This window comes from Lygodium microphyllum, chromosome 29, assembly GCF_053477565.2.
Source record: "Lygodium microphyllum isolate KBCC chromosome 29, Lygodium_microphyllum_v1.1.10, whole genome shotgun sequence".
NCBI classification, from domain to species: domain Eukaryota; kingdom Viridiplantae; phylum Streptophyta; class Polypodiopsida; order Schizaeales; family Lygodiaceae; genus Lygodium; species Lygodium microphyllum.
In genome coordinates, this window is record NC_141163.1 from 58,478,882 (window position 1) to 58,500,070 (window position 21,189).

Here is a 21,189-nt window from a genome sequence, read left to right on the forward strand (position 1 = left end):
TTAGAAACCCTTGACCAAGCAAGAAAGCATCTATTTTTGCATACCAAGCTCTAGGAGCTTGTTTCAAACCATATAGTACCTTTTTGAGCTTGCATACCAAATGTTCTAAGCCTTCAACGGCAAAACCAATGGGCTGTTGTACATAAACTTCCTCCTGAAGTTCCCCATGTAAAAATGCAGTTTTGATATCTAGCTGATACACTGTCCAACCATAATGTGCAGCCAAAGCAATCATAGACCTGATGGTCGTCATACGGGAAGTGGGAGCAAATGTCTCCTCATAGTCAATGCCCTTTTTCTGTGCATAGCCTTTAGCTACAAGCCGTGTCTTGTATTTATCAATGGATCCATCTACTTTCCTTTTCAGTTTGTAGACCCATTTCGTTCCAATGTCTTTCTTCCCAAATGGCAAGGACACCAAATCCCAAGTTTGATTCTTAGTAATAGAATCTAATTCAGCTTGCATTGCTGCCATCCAATGCACACTGTGTTGTGCATCCTCAAAACATTCAGGCTCTTCATTATCAAAAGTACTTGCTGCCATAACAAACTCCATGGTATGTGCTGAATCATGCAAACGAGTTTGCCTTCTAGTACGACCAGCCATGGGTGCATCCAAAGGACTATCTTGCATAGTCTGCAAATACCACCTAGGTAACATTCTAGCTTCCTGACTGTGTGCAAGCTCTTGCTGGATTTCAGTTTCAGCATTATGCTGAATATTCCGATCAGCCAATGGCTGAATTTCTGCACTTTCCATAGGAGCAGCTGGCTGAACATTAGGTTCATTTTCTGAAGCTCCAGGTGAATCACCAAAAGTAATAGGCAGCAGCCCTTCAAAAACATCACGGGCAGCCTGATATGTGTCCAAACCAGCCAAGGATAATTCTGATTTTTCATCAAAAACAACATCCCTGCTGACAAAAACCTTCTTTGTAATGGGATCATAGAGTCTGTAGCCTTTGCTCTCATTGCTATTTCCATGAAAATGCACTTAACAGCCTTGTTGTCCAACTTAACAGCCTTGTTGTCCCCCCTTGTATCTGATTTTGTGATGTGCCCGAAGTGCCAGAACTATGTGGAGCATTTTTCACCTTGTTGTTTTTGCCTTTCTGTCTTGCCACAAAAGCCTGCTCAGAGACTATAGCATCCACACCACTATTTTTCCTTGTTTGCTCCTCCTCTAGAAGCAAACTAACTAGCTGAATAAAAGTGAGTGGGTGCTCGGCAATCCTCATGGTGAGGTTCAATGCAGTATGAAAAGACAAGTACGAAGGAGGTAAGGAATTCAAGGTGGTGGATATCAACTGTGCATCCGAAAAGTGCTCATCTACATTCATGAGCTGCTCCCTCAAGTCCTGAATCTTATTCAAGTGATCCTGCATAGAATCACCCTCATTCATCTTCAAAGTCTCTAACTCTTTCTTCAAGAAAGAGATCCGAGTCTCATTCTTTCCTGCAAACATATGCTCCAAAGTCAACCATGCATCTCGTGAAGAAGATGCTGAACGAATGTGAGGGATGATGGACCACTGAACTGCCAAAGCAATCAACGACAAGGCCTGTGCATCACGTGTATCCCATGCTTTTTGAGCTGCAGTTCTTGGAGGAAGTGGACTGAGGTGGAGCGGGCTGAGGTCCCCGTTGTCCATGTGCTCCTTGAGGAGGAGGAGTAACGGGAGCTACAACTCCTGGTTGAGTTTCCTCTCCACTGACATAATCCCATAAATTCTTGGCCACTAATACATTCTTCATCATGAATGACTATAGCGAATAATTGTTTCCGTCCAATCTGTCTTCCTTGGATACATACGTAAATACATCACCTCCCTGATTTGCCATGATGACAAATTGAGAAATTTCCAAAGACAAATGTAGCTCCCGGTTGAGTTTCCTCTCCACTGACATAATCCCATAAATTCTTGGCCACTAATACATTCTTCATCATGAATGACCATAGCGAATAATTGTTTCCGTCCAATCTGTCTTCCTTGGATACATACGTAAATACATCACCTCCCTGATTTGCCATGATGACAAATTGACAAATTTCCAAAGACAAATGAGCAATGTCAGAGCAGTAAGGACTGGAAATCTACAAATTTTCAGAAATTGCAGCAAGCACACTTCTGCAATTAATGTGCAAGGGCGTACTCTGTCAAAAACTGTCTTTAATGCACGCTTCCCAAGGTGCAAACAGTGTTCAGCAACACTGTAATATCAAAATCCCCAAAATTTTTTGCCAAAACTTTGTTCAAAACAGTCTTTCTGTGACTGTAACAGCAGTTTATATGCAACTGTCCTCAAAATACATAAAAGCCCCAAAATTTCTAATGAACAAGTCCAAAAATTTGCATCAAATTTAGCCCACACTTGTATCCTGTTTGCGGTGCCTGCAGCGTATGAACCTCCTCTGCCAGAAATTTATTCTGGAATGAAGTGATATTTTTTTTTTTGTTTTTAAAAAAAGTACCTGACGTGGTCAGGGTGGACGATAGTCTAGTCGCTAGCCTTTGGAGCAGTCGGGCGGGTAGCGTAGACAAGGCGAATAGTCAACTTGCACGCAGATGACATGGCGCTGCAACGTCGACGATGCGACAAAACAGGTGGCGTGTTGGCCACATGCAGACGAGCTGTAGAGGCGGCGCTTCAGACAGACGGATGGGCAGCGCTTAGCAGGCGAGCAGCTCTCTGACGACAGGGCACAGGCGAGCAGCTCTCTGACGACAGACGGGCGGTTCTCAGGTGACGACCGGGCATGGCCAGAGGCAGCGAGTTTGGCGGGCGTTCAGTCTGGCAAGTGGTGCTGCCAAGGCAATGCCAGGTAGGTGCAGGACGAAGTGCTGCAGAACAAGGGGCACTGGTCAAACTGCTGTAGTACAGGACGCAGATCGAGCTGCTGCAGGACACGGCGCATATGTGGTGGTCTTGGGGCTGTGGCGACAGGGAGTAGAATTGGACTTGAGCACAAGACTCAGCTGAGCTGAACAGAGTCAATGCTCTAATACCAAATGTGAGATGGAAGGATCGAGGTGCAGCTAAGAGTGCAGTAGACAGTGTGAGAGTGAGAGAGACAGAGTGAAGCACAACACCCAAGAGAATAGACTGAAAGAGTGTAACTAGAAAGTACAAAGTACAACCCTTAAACCTTAGGGTTGTAGGGGGTGTTCACACCCGACACACACTAAGTGCCCATAAGTGTGTAGCATAAGCACATAAGCACATACGACAATAAGACTATGTCTGGGGAAAAAACCTCTCCTACCGAGAGTAAAAAGTGCCCCAGTATCCTACTTATCACTGACACTCCCATATGAGCGTAGGTGTAAGTGAGGCGTGAGTCAAATACCCAACAGCATCTATTATACAAACATGGAAATCAGCACCTATAGGACTTCATCAGATTGACCTAGCAAGTGTTAAAGAGAAGTTGAGGCAGCCACTTCTTTTTAAATAGGCTACTCAAGCCAAAGAAAGGTAACGCCATTGGGTGGAGGACCCTCCTATCTTGGGGGAGGTTCTCGATATAGGTAGCTTCTACAATGGGGGAGTGGTTTGCCTTTCAGGAGCTGCCGCCCATATACAAAGGCAAAGACTTCAAGGTATCAAGGCGGGTAGAGTCATGATAGAGAGCATCAGGGAGGTGGTACCCCTTGAATGGAGAAATGGCATAGTGTGACATTAATGTGACATTAAAGTGATATTTAATGTGACATTAAGGTCACAAATATTGAATGTGACATTAAAGTGACATTTAATGTAATGTTAAGGTAAATCTAGGGGAACATGCACGAGAATGACCGTCCGGGATCTTGGGCGCCCGAACGGGGTTAAGGGGAGCCTAGAGAGTAAGAGAGTCCAAGAATAGTAGGACTCAAGAAAAGTTGACAGCTGGCAGAGGAAACGGGGAGAGAGATGCCAGCACTTATCTAGGCGTGGTTGGGAGGAGAAAGAATCACTCGTGCTCAGGGTTTTCATCATTTTTCTCTGTCTTTCCCGAAGTCATATTTCATTGGTATCAGAGCCTATGGTTCAACGGCCAGATCTGTCGTTCGCCAGGTCGTCAGTCGTCCGCCAGGTCGTCAGTCCTTCGCAAGGTCACGTGTCACTCGTCATTAATGAGTACTGGCCGAAAAGAGACGTCGTGAAAGCGTGACGGGCCGTGAAGAAAGAAAAAATGAGACGTGCCACGTCACGTAAAAAGTGACACGTTATGGGCAGAAGGAACGTTCAGACGAAACGACCAGGCGTGGGGTCGCGAGGAAACGTGACACAACTGCTGTGAGACGGAGGCAAAATGTGAAACGTGACACGATTGTTGTCACAACTGCTGTGAGACGGACATGACACGACTGTTGTCACGATTGCTGTGAGAGGGACAGAAAAATGTCATACACGACTGAAGTCAGGAAATTGAATTTCCAGCATGACTGCTTCACTGCTCTAGTCTGGGAAGATAAAATCTGTTCATTACTCTTCGGGCTTCTTTCCAAACCAGCAACCACCGCCTGCCATTAAAATCAAGGAAGTACTTTGCTTTGTATGCAAATTTCTTATCTTTGCTTTCCAATTCCAGTGTATTAATGGCAGAAAAAGGGAAAGAAAGGGTAATGGAAAGCTCTAGTTCTGGGGACCAACCTATGGTAGATTCCCATGAACCAGAAATACAAGAAGAACAATGGGAAGAATTTTTTGCTACGCAAGAGCAATTCGATGATCTTACTGCTCGTGTGCAAACTCAGGGGGTTCAAATGGAATTTTTAACTCAAACACTTACTGAAATAAAATCTCAATTAACTTTATTGTTGGAAAGAGATAAAAATAAGATAGAAATCTCAGATGTCCCATCTTCATTGAAAGATTTAGATGTGACTATGCAAGATCCTAAGGAACCCCAACCTTACCATAAATTGAGGGATAATCCAGTTCTAAAGGATATGAAACCACCTCAATTTTACGGGGAGGAAAAAGATAGGAATAAAGACACAATCTTTAATTTCCTCCAAAAATGGGAAGATTTACATAAATTAAAAAATACCCCACCACATCTCCAAGCACTGGAGGCTAGTTTAACTTTGGGGCCCAAAGCATATATAAGTGGTGGCGAACTTTAAAGGAGGCAAATAAAATACCTGAAACCTGGGCTCAATTTGAATCCGTCTTTTTGAAAGAATTCCTTCTGAAAATGAAATGGAAAGAAATTGGGAAGATTGGGATTATGTCAGACAAAAGGGACGACCCCTGCTGACATATCTGGAGGAATATCGTGAGATAATCCTCCAATTGAAAGAAATAGATGAATTCCAAAAAACAAGAGGATTCATTAGGGGACTAGATAAAGCCTGTAAAAAGGAAGTAAAACGGAGTTTACCTAACACGCTGGAAGAGGCAATTAAATTTGCATTAATTCATGAAGATAGTATGCGTCCAGGTACACTCACTAGTCTCACTGATACGGAGCCCAAGTCTAAGGAATTGGAAACCTCAAAATTTGTGGGCAAATTTAAAAGAAAAATGCCATTTTTTAAGGGTAAAAAACAACCTTTTGAAAAGAAACCATATATGAGGCCAAAGTTAAGTCCTGATGACTTTGATAAGGCCAAAAAAGAAAAGTTGTGTTTCAATTGCCTATCCCCTAACCATGCTGCTTGGAATTGCCCTCAAAAGAAAAAGGGGGAAGACAAAGGAAAGGATAAGGACAAGGGCAAGGGAAAAGAAAAACAAATCCATGTAGTGCAGATCTTAGAATTAAAGGGCCATGAAAAGTATAAATCTTTAGAGGTCTTGCACATGGATGTACAACATAAGTGTTGTATGTCAACTTTTATGTGGCAGCCTACTTTTGGACCACATGATTTACTTAGAGTACATGGATTGATAGCTGGAAAAAGGGTTAGAGTCATGATTGATGACTCTGCCATACATAATTTTATAAATTATGCACTTGTCAAAAAATTGAAACTTCCCCAACAAAAGAGTGGGTATTAATATGTTGTTCGTATGATGCAAGGCCAAGACAATAAAATATGGGATACAATGGTATCCAATTTGGAAATTGAGATTCAAGAATATAAAGACAAACTCGATTTCCAAATAATGAACATGGAAAGAGCTGATATTGCTCTAGGGAGGGAGTGGCTATGGGGATTGGAACCATCCTTAAAACGTAGTTATCACCATAATACACTGGAATTTGAAAGGGATGGTAAGACTTTTGTCATTCAAGGTGAACATGAAGTATCTGATAATCCTTTGCTGTGTTCTACTGAAGTTCAAAAGCTGATAAAGAAGGAAGTTTGTGAGGTATATATGTTATGGTCTCTTCCTGTACAGAATACTTTTACTTTCTATAATATAAAGCAACAATTTTCTTATGTTTGTGAGTTGAATGTTAATAATGAATTAAGTAGTTTGTTAGATGATTTTAAAGATGTGTTTCCTTCTGACTTACCAAGTGGCCTTCCACCAGATAGGGGTGATATAAATCACCTAATTGATATAAATAAGGATACACACCCTATTTCAAAACCACCGTATAGGTTAAGTGAAACACAGCATCAAGAAGTTGAAAGACAAATTAAGGATTACCTGGATAAAGGGTTTATTCAACCCAGTAATTCACCTTGGGCTTTACCAATTTTATTGGTAAAGAAAAAAGATGGTTCTATGTGACTTTGTGTTGACTATAGAGCACTTAATAAAATAACGGTGAAGAATAAATTTCCTATGCCCAGAATGGAAGATCTTTTTGATCAATTACAAGGGGCAAAATTCTTCACAAAGATAGATTTAAGATCAGGCTATCACCAAGTAAGAATTAATGCACAAGATGTTTCTAAAACGGCATTTCGTACTAGATACGGGCATTATGATTTTTTGGTGATGCCTTTTGGCCTCACTAATGCACCAGCTACCTTTATGAAGCTGATGAATAGTGTTTTACGGCCCTATCTCGGACATTTTGTAGTAGTCTTTTTGGATGATATCTTGATCTTTAGTAAATCAAGAGAAGAACATTTGGAACACTTACAATTAGTATTCCAACTGTTAAGAACGCATTCCCTTTATGCGAAGAAAACTAAATGTGAATTCTTTGCACAAGAGGTCAAATATTTGGGGCATATTATCTCGAAAGAGGGAATCAACATGGATCCAGAAAAAGTAAGGGCAATTATTGAATGGCCACCTCCAAGGAACCTGGAAGAGTTGCAGAACTTCCTAGGTTTATCTGGATTTTATCGTAGATTCATTCGAGATTATGCCAAAATAGCTGTTCCAATGACATGACAGACCAACTTAAAGGGAAAGGAAAAAGTTTTAATTGGGGAACAGACCAAAATGAAAGTTTTAAAAAACTTAAGGTAGCTATTGCTACAGCTCCAGTATTATTAATAGTGGATCCCAATAAACCATTTGTGGTTGAAGCTGATGTCAGTGATAAGGCAATAGGCGCGGTCTTATTACAAGAAGGTCGATCAGTTGCTTTTGAAAGCAAGAAATTAGATCGTGCAAAACAGAATTATTTTGTTTATGAGAGGGAGCTGTATGCAATAGTACATGCAATGAAGAAAAGAAGGTACTATTTGTATGGTGCCAAACTTTTGATTTTATCGGATCATTAAAGCATTAAGTGGCTTAATGATCAACCGGATTTACACGGGCGTAAAGCCAGATGGGCCGAACTCCTCCAAGAGTTCGACTATGAGATAAGATATAGAAAAGGAAAGTATAATATAGTAGCTGATGCACTCAGCAGAATGCCCATCATTAATGAATTAAGTTTTACTCAATTCACTTCCAACTTGCTTGAATCTTTAAAAGGGAAATGCCAGGTTGATCCGGCATATTCCAACATATGGTAAGCAATAAAAAATGGGGATCCAAATGAAAGTGCTTCTACTGAGGAAGGAATATCTGAGGATGTTCAACAAGGAAATGGAGCATCAGGGGTTGCTCAAACTGGATTCAAGTGGAAAAACTTTACCATTGATAATGGTTATTTACTCTACAAGGATAGGGTATGTGTCCCGAAAGATACAGAAATAAGGCACCAGATACTCTTTGAGTGTCATGATACCCCTAGTGCAGGACATCCAAGAGTTAATAAGACTTATAGTCTTATTAAAAGGCAGTTCTATTGGCCTGGAATGAATAAGGACGTCCTTGACTATGTGGTCAAATGTAATAAATGCCAGGTTAATAAAGCTGAAAGATTAAAAATGGGAGGACTTCTCCATCCATTAGAAATTCCTTCGGGAAAATGGGAGAGTATCTCCATGGACTTTATTGTTGCTTTACCTAGAACACAGAGGGGGGACGACTCTGTGTGGGTAATTGTGGATAGGTTAACCAAAATGGCTAGGTTCATTCCAACTTCAACTGATGTTAAAACACCAGAATTGGCTAGATTGTTCGTAGAGAACATATACCGATTGTATGGCCTTCCGGCAAATATAGTTTCTGATCGGGATAGAAAATTTGATTGCCATTTTTGGCGTGCGGTATTTAGGAAATTGGATACTAAACTTAGCATGAGTACGGCGGATCACCCGCAAACAGATGGGCAAACTGAAAGGGTTAACCAAATTCTTGAAGATATGCTTAGGGCATATGTAAGTAAAAGGAAAACTAATTGGGAAGAGTATTTACCGATAGCAGAGTTTGCATATAACAGTGCCAAGCACTCTTCCACTGGATATAGTCCATTTATGTTAATGTATGGGTTTCAGCCCAGAGCTCCTTTTGCAGTAGGACTGCATAAGGAAAAGGTTCAGGCAGCTAAAGATTTTTTGGAGGATATGAATAGTATGTTAAAATTTGCTCAAGAAAATATTAAAAAAGCTCAAAATCGAGCTAGAGCATATGCAAATCCTCACCGAAGAGACATCTCCTTTGAAGAAGGAGAATTGGTCTATCTTAAGGTGCCTGAACAAACTAAAACTATGAAAAAGGGACAATGTCCAAAGCTTTCACCAAGGTATTGTGGTCCTTTTATAATACTTAAAAAGGTGGGAGAATTGGCTTACAAGCTCCAACTACCTGCTGGTAGTAAAATGCATCCAGTTTTTCATGTAAGTAAATTAAGGAAGAAGCTGGGTGATTTGGATAATCTAATCTTAAATGATGATATTGAGGAGCTATTCTATGACCAATCTAATCCACATGAACCAGAAAAAATATTAAATGTTCGTAACAGACGAACAAGGAATACAATTTATCAGGAATGTTTGGTTAAGTGGAAAGATTGTTCAGAAGAAAGCTCAACATGGGAGCGAGTAAGTACTTTAAAGAAAAGGTTTCCCGATTTACAGTTAGACTTTCCAAGTATCGTTTTCGAGGACGAAACCGATTCTTAAGGGAAAGGAAATGTGACATTAAAGTGATATTTAATGTGACATTAAGGTCACAAATATTGAATGTGACATTAAAGTGACATTTAATGTAATGTTAAGGTAAATCTAGGGGAACATGCACGAGAATGACCGTCCGGGCTGTTGGGCGCCCGAACGGGGTTAAGGGGAGCCTAGAGAGTAAGAGAGTCCAAGAATAGTAGGACTCAAGAAAAGTTGACGGCTGGGAGAGGAAACGGGGAGAGAGATGCCAGCACTTATCTAGGCGTGGTTGGGAGGAGAAAGAATCACTCGTGCTCAGGGTTTTCATCGTTTTGCTCTGTCTTTCCCGAAGTCATATTTCACATAGTGACAGATTAGACATGGATAGGACTCTTTATTAGAGGAGAGATCCTTCTTGCAGTGGTAGCCACCAGTGAGAGAGTGTTTACTTTTTCAATAGAGATGGATGAAACTTAGGCGAGAAGATCTGGATCAGTTAGAGTTCACAGGATGCTATCCACAAAGAATTAGAGTTGTGGCTCATTGTGATAGGACTTTTTTTATGAGCTTCTTCACTACCTTTACCCACCCTTGTTGCGTGGCCTCAAGCTTGATGTCCACCACTTTGGAGATTTCCTCTTTTATGGTGATGATTGTGTCCTCTTGGATCTCTCCTTCCACTTACCCAGTTCTCTTCAATGTTACAATCTCCTCTTTTAGTTGTTAGATTTCCTTTAGCATGGCTTCCTTCTCATTCCTCCATTCTTCGGCTTCACTTTCAAGTTTGCAATTTTGTCTACTACGCCTCACTACACTTGATAATGCTATTGTCCATGGTTTTTCTTGTATTGCTGATGAATGCTTTCAAAGCTTTCTCTAGCATGTCTAGCTTGGCGTCCACACTCACCATCTGTTTGTAATGTTGTTGATCTCTATTTCAGGTTTGGGTTGCTACATAAGTGGTAGGGCAGGATGACCAGGGTCCCCCGTGATGGCAGTGGATGTGTGGATGCAGGCAAGGGCTAGGGTGGTTGCTGAATGGGCATGGAGGCAGATTCAAACCGGGGGCGGGGGCAGGGGCAGGTCAGTGAGAGGGTTCAGTCCTAGGCGATGCCAGCATGACCTGCAAACTGCACACCATCATGATGAAGGTGGGCAAAGGGCAAGGTGCACAGGGGGTGGGGCCAGCGGCGAGGGGGGGGGCTGGGGGTGGGGGCAGGCAGTGGATACAGGGTGGAGAGAGAAACAATGGCAGCTGTCCCCTCCTGGTCATGCTTGCACCATTACTGTTCCTTCCTGGCATACGCACTCCTACCCAGCACACTGCCGAACAAGCACGCACAACCTTCAACATTGCTGTTCTACCCTGTGCCTAGCCTGCGCACCTCTAGATTTGAACCCGCACCATCCTTCCCTGCAGGGGGTGATAGGACAGACAATGAGAGAGAGAGAGAGAGAGAGAGAGAGAGAGAGAGAGAGAGGGAGGGGAGGGCACCTATGCCAGGATTTTCCCTACCTGTGATCACTTCATCCTCAGGCTTGTAGCGTAGCCTACCTGCTCCCCAATGCACTTGCTGCCTTGTTTCTGTAGCAAGCAAGGGCAAGACTGTGAATGAAACTGAGATAGAGAGAGAATGATCTGCATGTTACCTGCAGGGCACCCAGCCCTGACCTGTGAGATTGGGGCACTGATCTGCCCCCTGAACACTGCCCCATGCATGTGCCCACTGCCACTGCACATGGCAACAGAGCACAAGAAGAGAGTGAAAGAAAGACAAAGAGAAAGTGGTTGCAGAGAAATACAGTGATAGAGACCGGAAGAGAAAGAAGATTTGTGCTCCGGCTTTGAGCAAGACATCCACCATGCCAGAGTTGAGACTGCGGCAGTGATCTGCCCTATACAGGGTGCCCTGTGCGTGCACCCACAGCCACTGCACATGGCAATAGAACACAAGAAGAGAGTAAAAGGAAGACCAAGAGAGGGTGGCTGCAGAGAATCACAGCAACAGATATTGAAAGAGAAAGAGGGCCTACGCACTGGTCTGTGAGCAGGACATCCACCATGGCAGAGTTGAGACTGCAGCAGTGATCTGCCCTCTGCACTTTGCCCCCCGTGTGCATCCACTGCCACTGCGCACGGCAACAGAGCACGAGAGGAGAAAGAAAGAAAGAAATAGTATATTAACATCTCTGAAAGGCCAATGTGGCCTATGAGACCAAAGCAATACATATAATGATGGTGTGTTTCTCATCTAGAACGAGAAAAGATGAAAAACATGCCTATAAGACTAAAAAGTGAAATAATGTCCTATAAAAAGAAAACATGTCGATGATCTAAAAGTAAAGGTGGAAAAAGGAAACTCTCCATCAATGAGATGTCTATCCTCTAGGGAGATGTATCTCTGCATGGCTGAAGTGTCTCGGCATTTGTCTCCTATGGCGCTCAATGATGCCTCTAATTTGTCAGTGGTGTGGATGTCTAGGCCTTGGTTCTGATGGACATGGACGCCTAGACACTTCTCTATCCAAAGGGACACCTATAGAAGATGAGGTCCAATAATGATGTACTCCTGTAGGCTGTGTGACAGCAATAGTGGTTGTGCCATACTCGGTCATGTGGTAGTGAAAAAGTTAGGATGTCTGAAAGTAGTAGTGGTATGTGCCATACTCGGTCATGTGGCAGTGAAAAGGTTCATATAATGCATCAAGTTGCTTGGAAAGTTAGTTAAATCTGACGCATCCAATAATTTTCCACTGCTTACTCATACTCAAGCTAAACGTGCATTACATAAAAGTAGCAAATCTTATTTAATTTGGGTGAATGAACTTCAAGCTAAAGAAAAACATATGCATCCTAGGCATAAACAATTTCTTGCTCAATTTAAAGATTGTTTTGCTGCTGATGATTGCAAAAGTTAGAGAAGGCACTTCAAACACTATCCATAGGAAAGTTTCTAGGAGAAGATGGACTGGATAAGTCCTTTTTGAGATGTTGGGAACTTATTAGTGTAGGCCTCATCTCAACTTTTTAGAAGATTTTTGCATTACGGGTTATGCCAAAGAGACTTTTTGAGGGGATGATTTACCTCATTCCCAAAGGAAGTGGAGATAGACCGGAGATCACACTGGAAACTAATCACTCAGCTTAGCCCTATGTGATTTGTGTGATCTCAGATAAGATCCTTGTAAAGGCAATTAGCCTTGGCTTCGCCCCATTGATGTTGGATATTATACGACCACCAACCTAGATAGATGTTTTCCAAGAGCATAGCATCTTGGACAATGTCTTCACTTTCTAGGAGTCCACCGCTTTGGCCCAATCCAGGATCCAAGACCTTTTATGCTCCTTCTCGACTTTAAGAAGGCATAGGACCATGTAGATTGGGAGTTCTAGGATGGAATGATCTTGAGGATGGGATTTCAAAGTAGTGGGCTAGAGAAATAGAGGCTCTTTACTCTTCAGCACATAACCAGGTTATGACCATGTAGATTGGAAGTTCTAGGATGGAATGATCTTGAGGATGGGATTTCAAAGTAGTGGGTTAGAGGAATAGTGGCTCTTTACTCTTCAGCACATAACCAGGTTATGACCAATGATGCAAGAGGAGACGGATTCAGCATTCAAATATTAGTTAGATAAGATTGTCCACTAGTCCCCTTCTTGTTCTTATTTGTTGATGTGGAGTTTGGTGATGATATAGCTATCTATTTAGACAGGGATGAGAGTAACTTTAGGGCCTTTGTACCAGCCATAGATATTTTATAGAGTAGGAGATATATTAATTCATTGGCACAAGTCCTATGGATTTTGCAAATGCAACACAAGACAACTAGAGTGGTAACTGCATGAGGATTTCACATGGTTTCCTTGTGGGACCACAATGAGATATCTTAGATGCCATATGGGGATTGACATTACTTGAGAGCGGCAGTTGGCACCTCCCCTCTTGAGCATCATACAGAGGCTTCATATTGGAGCTCAATGAGACTTTCACTAGCACGAAGAGTAGTGGTCACCAACCAAGTTCTTCTTGCAACCATGTGGTGCATCACTTCTTGTTGGGCATTCTCTAGATTATGCATCGACCAACTAATGCACCTTGTCGAGATTTTTATTTGGTCGGGAGGAGGCGGGAACCCAACCAAAGCGGTGGCTCTGAATGTCATCATACAGCCTAGAATCTAGAGGAGGATCTCAAGAGAATTAGGAATCATAAACTCAAATATCCAGAGCAAAGCCTTATTGGCTAAGCTCATTGTTAGGGGTTTTCTTCTAGGCAAGGATCACTTGAAGAAACTTCTAATAGGAAGGCTTCACACTATGATATCTTCATATGGAGGACCATGGCAGCCCAACATCCACTAGATTTTTCAGGAGATCAAAACATGAGACTTAGGGAGGAGCTTTAAGGTCAAATTGACAACTGCCATTATCACAACATGTAGATTTGTATCATTGTGGCTTCATGAGCTACCCTCAATTACAATAGCCAAAAAGAAGAGGAGGCAGCCTCTCGTCTTCGACTCAAAGACGGAGATGACCAGGTCTCAAGGGAACCTAAGCTATGATTGAAGTCATGATGGAGAGAGTTCCATCACATTAGCAAACAAATATAGGTAGTTCTCACACTTGGATTGGTCTCTTCTCTAGAGGGCACATTCTCCTATCAATCATTGCGACTAGTAGAGATAAGATATTCACTTTTATGATTGATGAGGATGGCTATCTATAGCGAGAGAACTTTGACCAAACAACATTCACTAGATGCTCCAAATTTATAGGCCACTCTCTCATTCATTCCTTGCGGCTGATTCATTCAGTCCGTCACCTCTTCTCTCCAACCTCTCCACTACCCTCACACCCTTCAGGAGAACATTGCGGTTCGTGGTTCGTGGCTATCTTCATCATCTTCCTTGTGCTATGGCACCCTTGTTCCCTTGTATCACATTCACTCCATGATTCGTAACTTCATCATTCCATTCATCAAAGTTTCTTCTCTCTTCTCTTCTCTTCTCCATGTTTGCCGAGTTCACTCCGTGTTCCTCCCCGCCAACCCTATGTCTCACTGGTACGTCATCTTTTGACAAAGGCAGCTCTAAGAAAGAAAGAAAGAAAGAAAGAAAGAAAGATCTATTAATGTCTCTAAAAGGCCAGAGTGGCCTATGAAACCATAACCAATACAACTGGTATCATCATCTCTCATCAGATAAGAAGAGATAAAATTTATGTGTAAGTTTACATGGTATATTGGAATGAGATGTATGGAAACTGAAAAAACTAAAAAAGTTGGAAAAATACCTAAGTTTAAAAAGATCAAGAGTGTAAGGTATCTCTCCCTTAGTCTATGGAATCCACCAAGACTCTGCAAGCTACCTCCGACTGAGTTATCACGCCAATCTGCCTATGTACCGAGCAATCGTGATGCGAATGTGGCCCATATGGGCACCCCTATGTTGCCATGTAGGTACTCTAGGGCGTCATGCTCTGTGTAGTGTTGTAGCTCTGTCAACTGTGATGCCTCCTGGTGTTGTATCTCGGCAACACCTATCAATAGGAGATATAGTGTCTCGGGTGGTCGTGGCTAGGGGTTCAGCTACGCTAAAGTAGTCTGTAACTGCTCTCTGGAGGGGTGGATGATGCTAGGGTCGCCTCCTATCATGTAACAATAATGCTCTGCGTTGTTGGAGCTCCAGCAAGAAAAGGCCCAAACATCTTTGGTCCTCATAGTCCATCACCCACTTAGTGGTCCAAAGCCCTCCTTAAAGAGGCAATGATAGCAGCCTCGCATATCATAGTATACAGTACATCTACAAATGTAGTGCTCCTCCGTCTCTGGCTCCCATCCACAAAGCTGGCACATCCTCTCATCGGCTGCAATATGGCTCCATCAACCTGTCTCAATCATCAGCTAATGCCTTCTTGTAGACATGGAACTCAAGAACTTCCTTCTATATTGCCCCCTAGATGGTTTGGCATTACATCCCATCGGATTGGTTGTTCACACAAACATTGTATTTGTGATGATGTACTTCGTTCTCTCTATAGAGTTCCTTGTACTTTGTAATTTGCCTTAGGATTTTCAATAGGGTGTTAATAGAATATTCATTTCTTGAAAAAGAAAAGTAGGGAATTAGTCCAAGCCACCCTACTAGGTAGATAGGCAAGGAAAAATGCCATTTGATAATGGAAATGAATTTACTAAAAGGAAGGCATTGTTTGCTATTAATAAATGCTTTGTTTGTTAGTAAGAAGGGTATATGGCATGTGAATGCCCACAACACAAGTCTAAAGACCATGCAAATGATAATAAGGAATAGAAAGACAAGAAGTCTAAACCTTTAATTGAATTGGTACTTGATTCTTGTTGGTAAGCAACACAATGGAGATGCTATAGAACTATACACAAGGCTAAGGTAGGGATTAGAAAGTTTTGATTGTCTCTGTTTCAATTGCTCCTGGCAACTTCATTTCTATGAAATTGGCAACAAACTTGGGCATGATGGTTCCTATGGGTGAAGATATTTGGCTTGTTTTGGACATGCAAAGGTAGTCATCCCTATCATTGGAGAACTTTGTATTCATTTGCATTCATAAGTGCACAATGAAAATCACAAGATTGTGCCAATAGAGACACCAATAAATTGTTGGATATTCCATGATGTCATAAGAGGGCATGCTATGATAGATGTATATGATAGGAAAATTGCTCACTCAAAGAAAGTACTCTTTATGTAAAACTAAAAAAGGGGTGGGAGGGTTCAATTCCTATTGTATTTGTTTTAAAAAATTTCCTCAATATTTAAAACTATAGTTCTATGTTTTTGGGTTTGCAAAAGACAGTGGTAGTATGTTGCTCAATCTAGTATTTCAATGTTGAATATGAGAGGAAAGAATTCTTAAATGAGCCTTTGGGTTGTTTTTCTGACTCGATACTTGCAATTTACCACTAGGAAGACTAGAGGATCATCCAATTGACATAATGCTTAGTAGTATGCCTCCAAACAAGCCACCCTACGTATGAGCGTATGCAACAATAGAAAATAATGAGTCAGATTCATAAGCTGTTAGTAAAAGATTGATATAGTGGAGTTCATCACCCTTTTGCTGACCTATACTTGTTGTGCAGAAAAAGTATGATTTATAGTGTATGCTTATTAATTACTATGCCTTGAACGAAAACAGGATGTAAATAACTTCAAATACCAAGGATGGATGATATCCAATCAGTTGGAGGAAAGTGGAAATTTTCAATGGGATAGACCTTGTATATCATCAGATACACATCAACAGCTATCAAGACTATCTTTGGAATTTGTGAGAAAAAGTCCTTGGTTACACCATTGGGTCTCACAAATACATCTATGCTCTTCAATCATGATGGAACAAAAATTTCAACCCTACAAGTCTTTTACTAGTACATTCTTTGACCATATCATAGTCCACTCAAACAATGAGAATGAATATCGGATGCTTGTCATCATAGCAGCGGGAGAGAGCAGGGCAACGATAGATTGGGGATCATCATTTAGCCTTTTTGAACATCTGAAAAGGAGACTCACTAAAACGGATCTCACTAAAGAAGAAGCTTTAATGCTTCTTCGATTCGATTTACCTTTCCAAACCCAGTTACGAATCTTTTTTTTAAATTTTGAAGTACATTTCTTTGGAACTGCCATAACTGATGCTTTTGACAACTCTGTTTAAGAAATTCAGAAAACATATGCTAGTTATAAATGCCAAAAAAGGATTTTTATGTTAGAGTTCTACTCCTTAGGGAATACTGTCCCACAAAGATGGTGTGAGAATGCATACTAAAGGGTTAAAGCGATTTGCAGTTGGCCTCACTTGAGAGCTTTGAATGAACTTGGACAAGGGATCGAGATGGAATGAAAAAACAATTACAGATTTTGACAAGCTAAAAGAAAAGCTTACTTTGAATCTATTGTTGATCTTGTTAGATTTGTGAAAAACCTTTGCTATCAAGTGTTATGCATGTGGGAACAAAGATCGGTGCATTTTTTGTGCAGAAAGAATGAGTTGTAGCTTATGAGAGTAGAGCTTTAAAGGGCTCAGAGAAGAATTGGTACCTTAATGTTCTTTCAACTTGGAAATACTACCTAATTGGGGCTGACTTTGTTGTGCAAACAGATTATCAAACTCTGCAATATTTTCTTACTCAAGAAAAGTTGTGAGAGAAGCATATGCAATGGGTCAACTTTTTATTTATGCTCCACTTTCAAATTGTGCATGTAGACTGGCACCAAGCTATTGATTTTTTGGACATATCTACTATAGAGACCCTCTCTAGGATCTGGATAGAGATTGTGCATACTCTCCATGGGAGATAGAATACGATACAGGGCAATTAGGAGACTATGAGGAGAGATGCTTTTCGCTGAGCATGGTAATCTGGCACTTTCTTCCTTTTCCAAATCCACATGGTCTAACATTATAGACCTTATGATTGTTATTCATTCAACTTGTGTAATAAACTTCCTCTTTTATATATTTATTGATATGGAAATCCCTTATAGGTCTGCTTTGTATTTTGCATTTTGCCCGAGGATATCTTGTTTCAAGGAGTCTGATTAATAGATTTCATTCTCTTCTTTTTTCTTGCATGTGAAGGGTAAAAAGAATGTTGTCAATGATGCATCATCAATCCATGCATATGGCAATCCTTGTGTAGAGATATTCGCAGTTGTATATCGGACTCTGTCGGCTTTAAAACCACAGGTTTTTGCCATGTCCAAAGCATATCCTCATGAGATAGGTTATATCAAAGCACAATATTCAAAGGATGAGGACTTTCCTAAGTCTATGATCCATTATCATATGGTCAACACCATGAGCACTAAACTCTCAAAGAGGGCTTTCTTATGATGCAGGGTAAATTATGTGTTACAAAGCAGTTAAGGGCAAAGTCATGATTGGAAAGTCATGCACCTCCATTTATAGAACATCATGGTATTAGTGCTACAGTGAAAGTAGTCAAGTCCCTTTTATTTGCCATCTTTGAGATGTGATATAGTCAAGTTTCTTTTATTTGTCATCTTTGAGATGGGATCTGATGTGGATCACTTTGTATGCACATGAATTATATGTCATACAGTCAAGTTTGATTAATTGATGACACCAGGTTTGTTGCAGCCATAGTAGAGCCATATACTTGCCAAAAACACAAGTTGAGAGAGTAGACTCATATCACCTTGATGGATTTTTGAAGGTTTTTCACTAATAAAAGTGTCATAAGTGCTCCATTTTGCAAGGTCTCAGATAATAGCTTAAGACCAAGCACTCCATAGATATAACAGCCCCAACTGAAGCTATTTCTGTTGCTGATCATCAGCATTCCTCACTCTTTATATCACATTCTCTCTCTATTAGGAACTCATGGATATACACATCTATCTGGTATGAGAAGCAATACATGAAAGACTCTTGGTTGTCCTATTGTAAGAATACTTTACAACTCCTTTTCAAATTGAAGCTGCAGGGAGTACTAATTTTCTGGTCTGATTGATGACCATGATTTTGATGCATAAATGAGAAGAAATAGAAAGTAACACATTATATAGATATTTCCACAAAAATCTATAAACAAATTCAAAGCACTTTCTATTGAAAGAAAGATTATACTTAAATCAATTTAATCAGTCCATTGAAGCAAAAATTATGACAATCTATCACAATCGGTGGAAACCTTCTGGTTATTAAGAATTATTCTAGAGAGACTAAGTTGAAAACTTCTCCGGTGGACATAAAGCCAATTAGTCTGGCTCAGATTAAAAGATGTGCTTGTGCAACCAAGAGTTTCTCATTGAAGAAGATCTCTTAACTGTCACCTATGAACATATCTCTTAACTGTCACCTATGAACATAGTACCTTTGCAAATAACAGCTGGCTGCTTCTCAGTATCATCAATAAAATAATTGGGCATAGTTAGGATGCTAATACTACCCATACATTCACTCTAGCTTCTCGTGGGTATCATAGACACAACGATCTGTTAATATTGGTCTCTTAGCCTACTTGTCACTAGTTTCCCCCAAATGGAAATGAAAACCCAGCCAAATTAGACCAAAGTGCCTGTCTCTCATTCGGCTGCTTATATTGTCTAACTTGAGTCTGCATTAATACCTAATTTCTTCGAAGTTTTTCAGTAATCATATCCAATCACCATCACCGAATAAAAACTTCTCCATTCAAAGTAGTCCTCAGCAATTTGAGCTATTCCCCTATGTACTGCAAAAATGAGTGTTCCTATGCACCCGCAACCTTTCAACCTAGGTCTGTGGGCTGATGAGACTGTACCCATTTGAAATGCCGCATTTGCATACTTGAATGAACTTTTGTTGTTTAGAACGGATAATATGTAAAAGCATCCGGCCGAAAAGGCCCTTCAAACGGCAAATGGCAAATGACAACCCCTGCCAGCAGAAACTACTGGCTTTTTGCAGTAGGGAGGCAGATGTAAAATAACAGCCACCATTCCTACATTCTCACTTTAGAGAAGTAGCAGCTTATGAGGCTTCTGTTATCCTGCGTCATGTCTCTGGGCGTATGCCTTGTAATGCATGTAAGTTAGATGTTTGGTACGTTCAGAGATGCTCTAATTCTGACAGGTCCGTGATAGTTTCGTGTGAAAGATGTTAATGGTTCATCAAGGTCGCTAGACAATCGGCTGTGGTCAATTCCCTCAAACAAGGAAAAAATGCTATAAAAATGGTCGACAGGTTGTCAATGGACCCCCAGCTGCAGTAAGCCTTCATCTAATCAAGCCATCTTTTGAACTATCTACTGCAAGCATCATACATGGCAGTACCACACCCAAATTAAAGCTGAAAGAACCCTGGGGACCAGCTAATTTTACCTGATCATCATCATCACCACCACCAAATTACATCGTCAAGAAGAGAAAAGAGAATAGATGAGTTGCCAACCTCAAGGAAAGTTATAAATCGCAGACAAGATGCGCGTGCAGACTTTATACGGTACGAGTTACAAACAAGATCTGGAACAGCCTGCGTCCTTTTGATGGCGGCACGATATACTGATGTTGGAACTGCAGACGCGATCAGCCATACTGCGTCATCATCACCAAATTACACCAACAAGAAGGGAAGGGAAAAGAGATGAGGTGCCAACCTTTACGATAGGCAAGATGTGTGCGCAGATGAGATGCGGTACTAGTCATAAACAAGATGCAGTACAGCCGGCCCTCTATCGATGGCGGTAGGAAACACTGATGTTGAATCGCTGCTGAAGGGAGCAGCACTGATTGGTAGGTGACAGGAGGTTGACTGTAATCCCTGAAGGTCCCGTGCTATCACATCATGAGCTCCATCAGAACGAGGGCAGGAGGCCGGAGCGTCAACCGGCGGCACCAGTATAGAAACAAATGGATGCATGGCCACGATCATGATGGGAAATGAGGACAGGAAAGGAAAAGCCCAGCGAAAAAAGGGTGGCGGTGATGCTCGCCAGAGCTACGTCCACGTAGCACCATACTTATACCCACATTCGCCCACTGCCAAATTTCAGTGTTCACAATCATCATATTTTTAGTTGGAACTTGGGCTCTCAACATGGAGCCTAGTAAGAGCCTTTACACACGTTAACAACTGTATGAGTCCCCTAGAATGTTCGAGGAGCAACTGCATGCCATCTTCATCCGCACATTGGAAACATTGTTGCCTTAAATTTGATCGAGAGTATAGTCACTTGTGTATTTAGAAGTAGCAGTAGGCCGTCAAACGGGGCCATCAACTACAAGATGCACCCCTTTTGGGTAAAGTATGCTAAAGAAGCTTCTTTTCCAAAAACAATAGAAACAGTTATAAAAAGAGGAGTGT

The 21,189-nt window shown here is 41.3% G+C and overlaps 1 protein-coding gene across 3 annotated transcripts in view; it reads right to left on the minus strand.

Moving 5' to 3' along the window:
- LOC148010677 (SPX domain-containing membrane protein At4g22990-like) overlaps positions 1-20,756 on the minus strand; it is a 170,041-nt gene extending 149,285 nt beyond the window's left edge. Inside the window, exons 1-2 of one of the 3 annotated variants that reach the window (XR_015689429.1) lie at positions 20,483-20,756; positions 20,278-20,399 (exon numbers count right to left, since the gene is read on the minus strand). The gene's annotated coding sequence lies outside the window, so the exon portion shown is untranslated. The remainder of the gene's footprint in view (positions 1-20,277; positions 20,400-20,482) is intronic. The other 2 variants (XM_087671075.1, XM_087671072.1) reach the window with 2 other exon arrangements.
- Between the last annotated feature and the right edge of the window lie 433 nt (positions 20,757-21,189).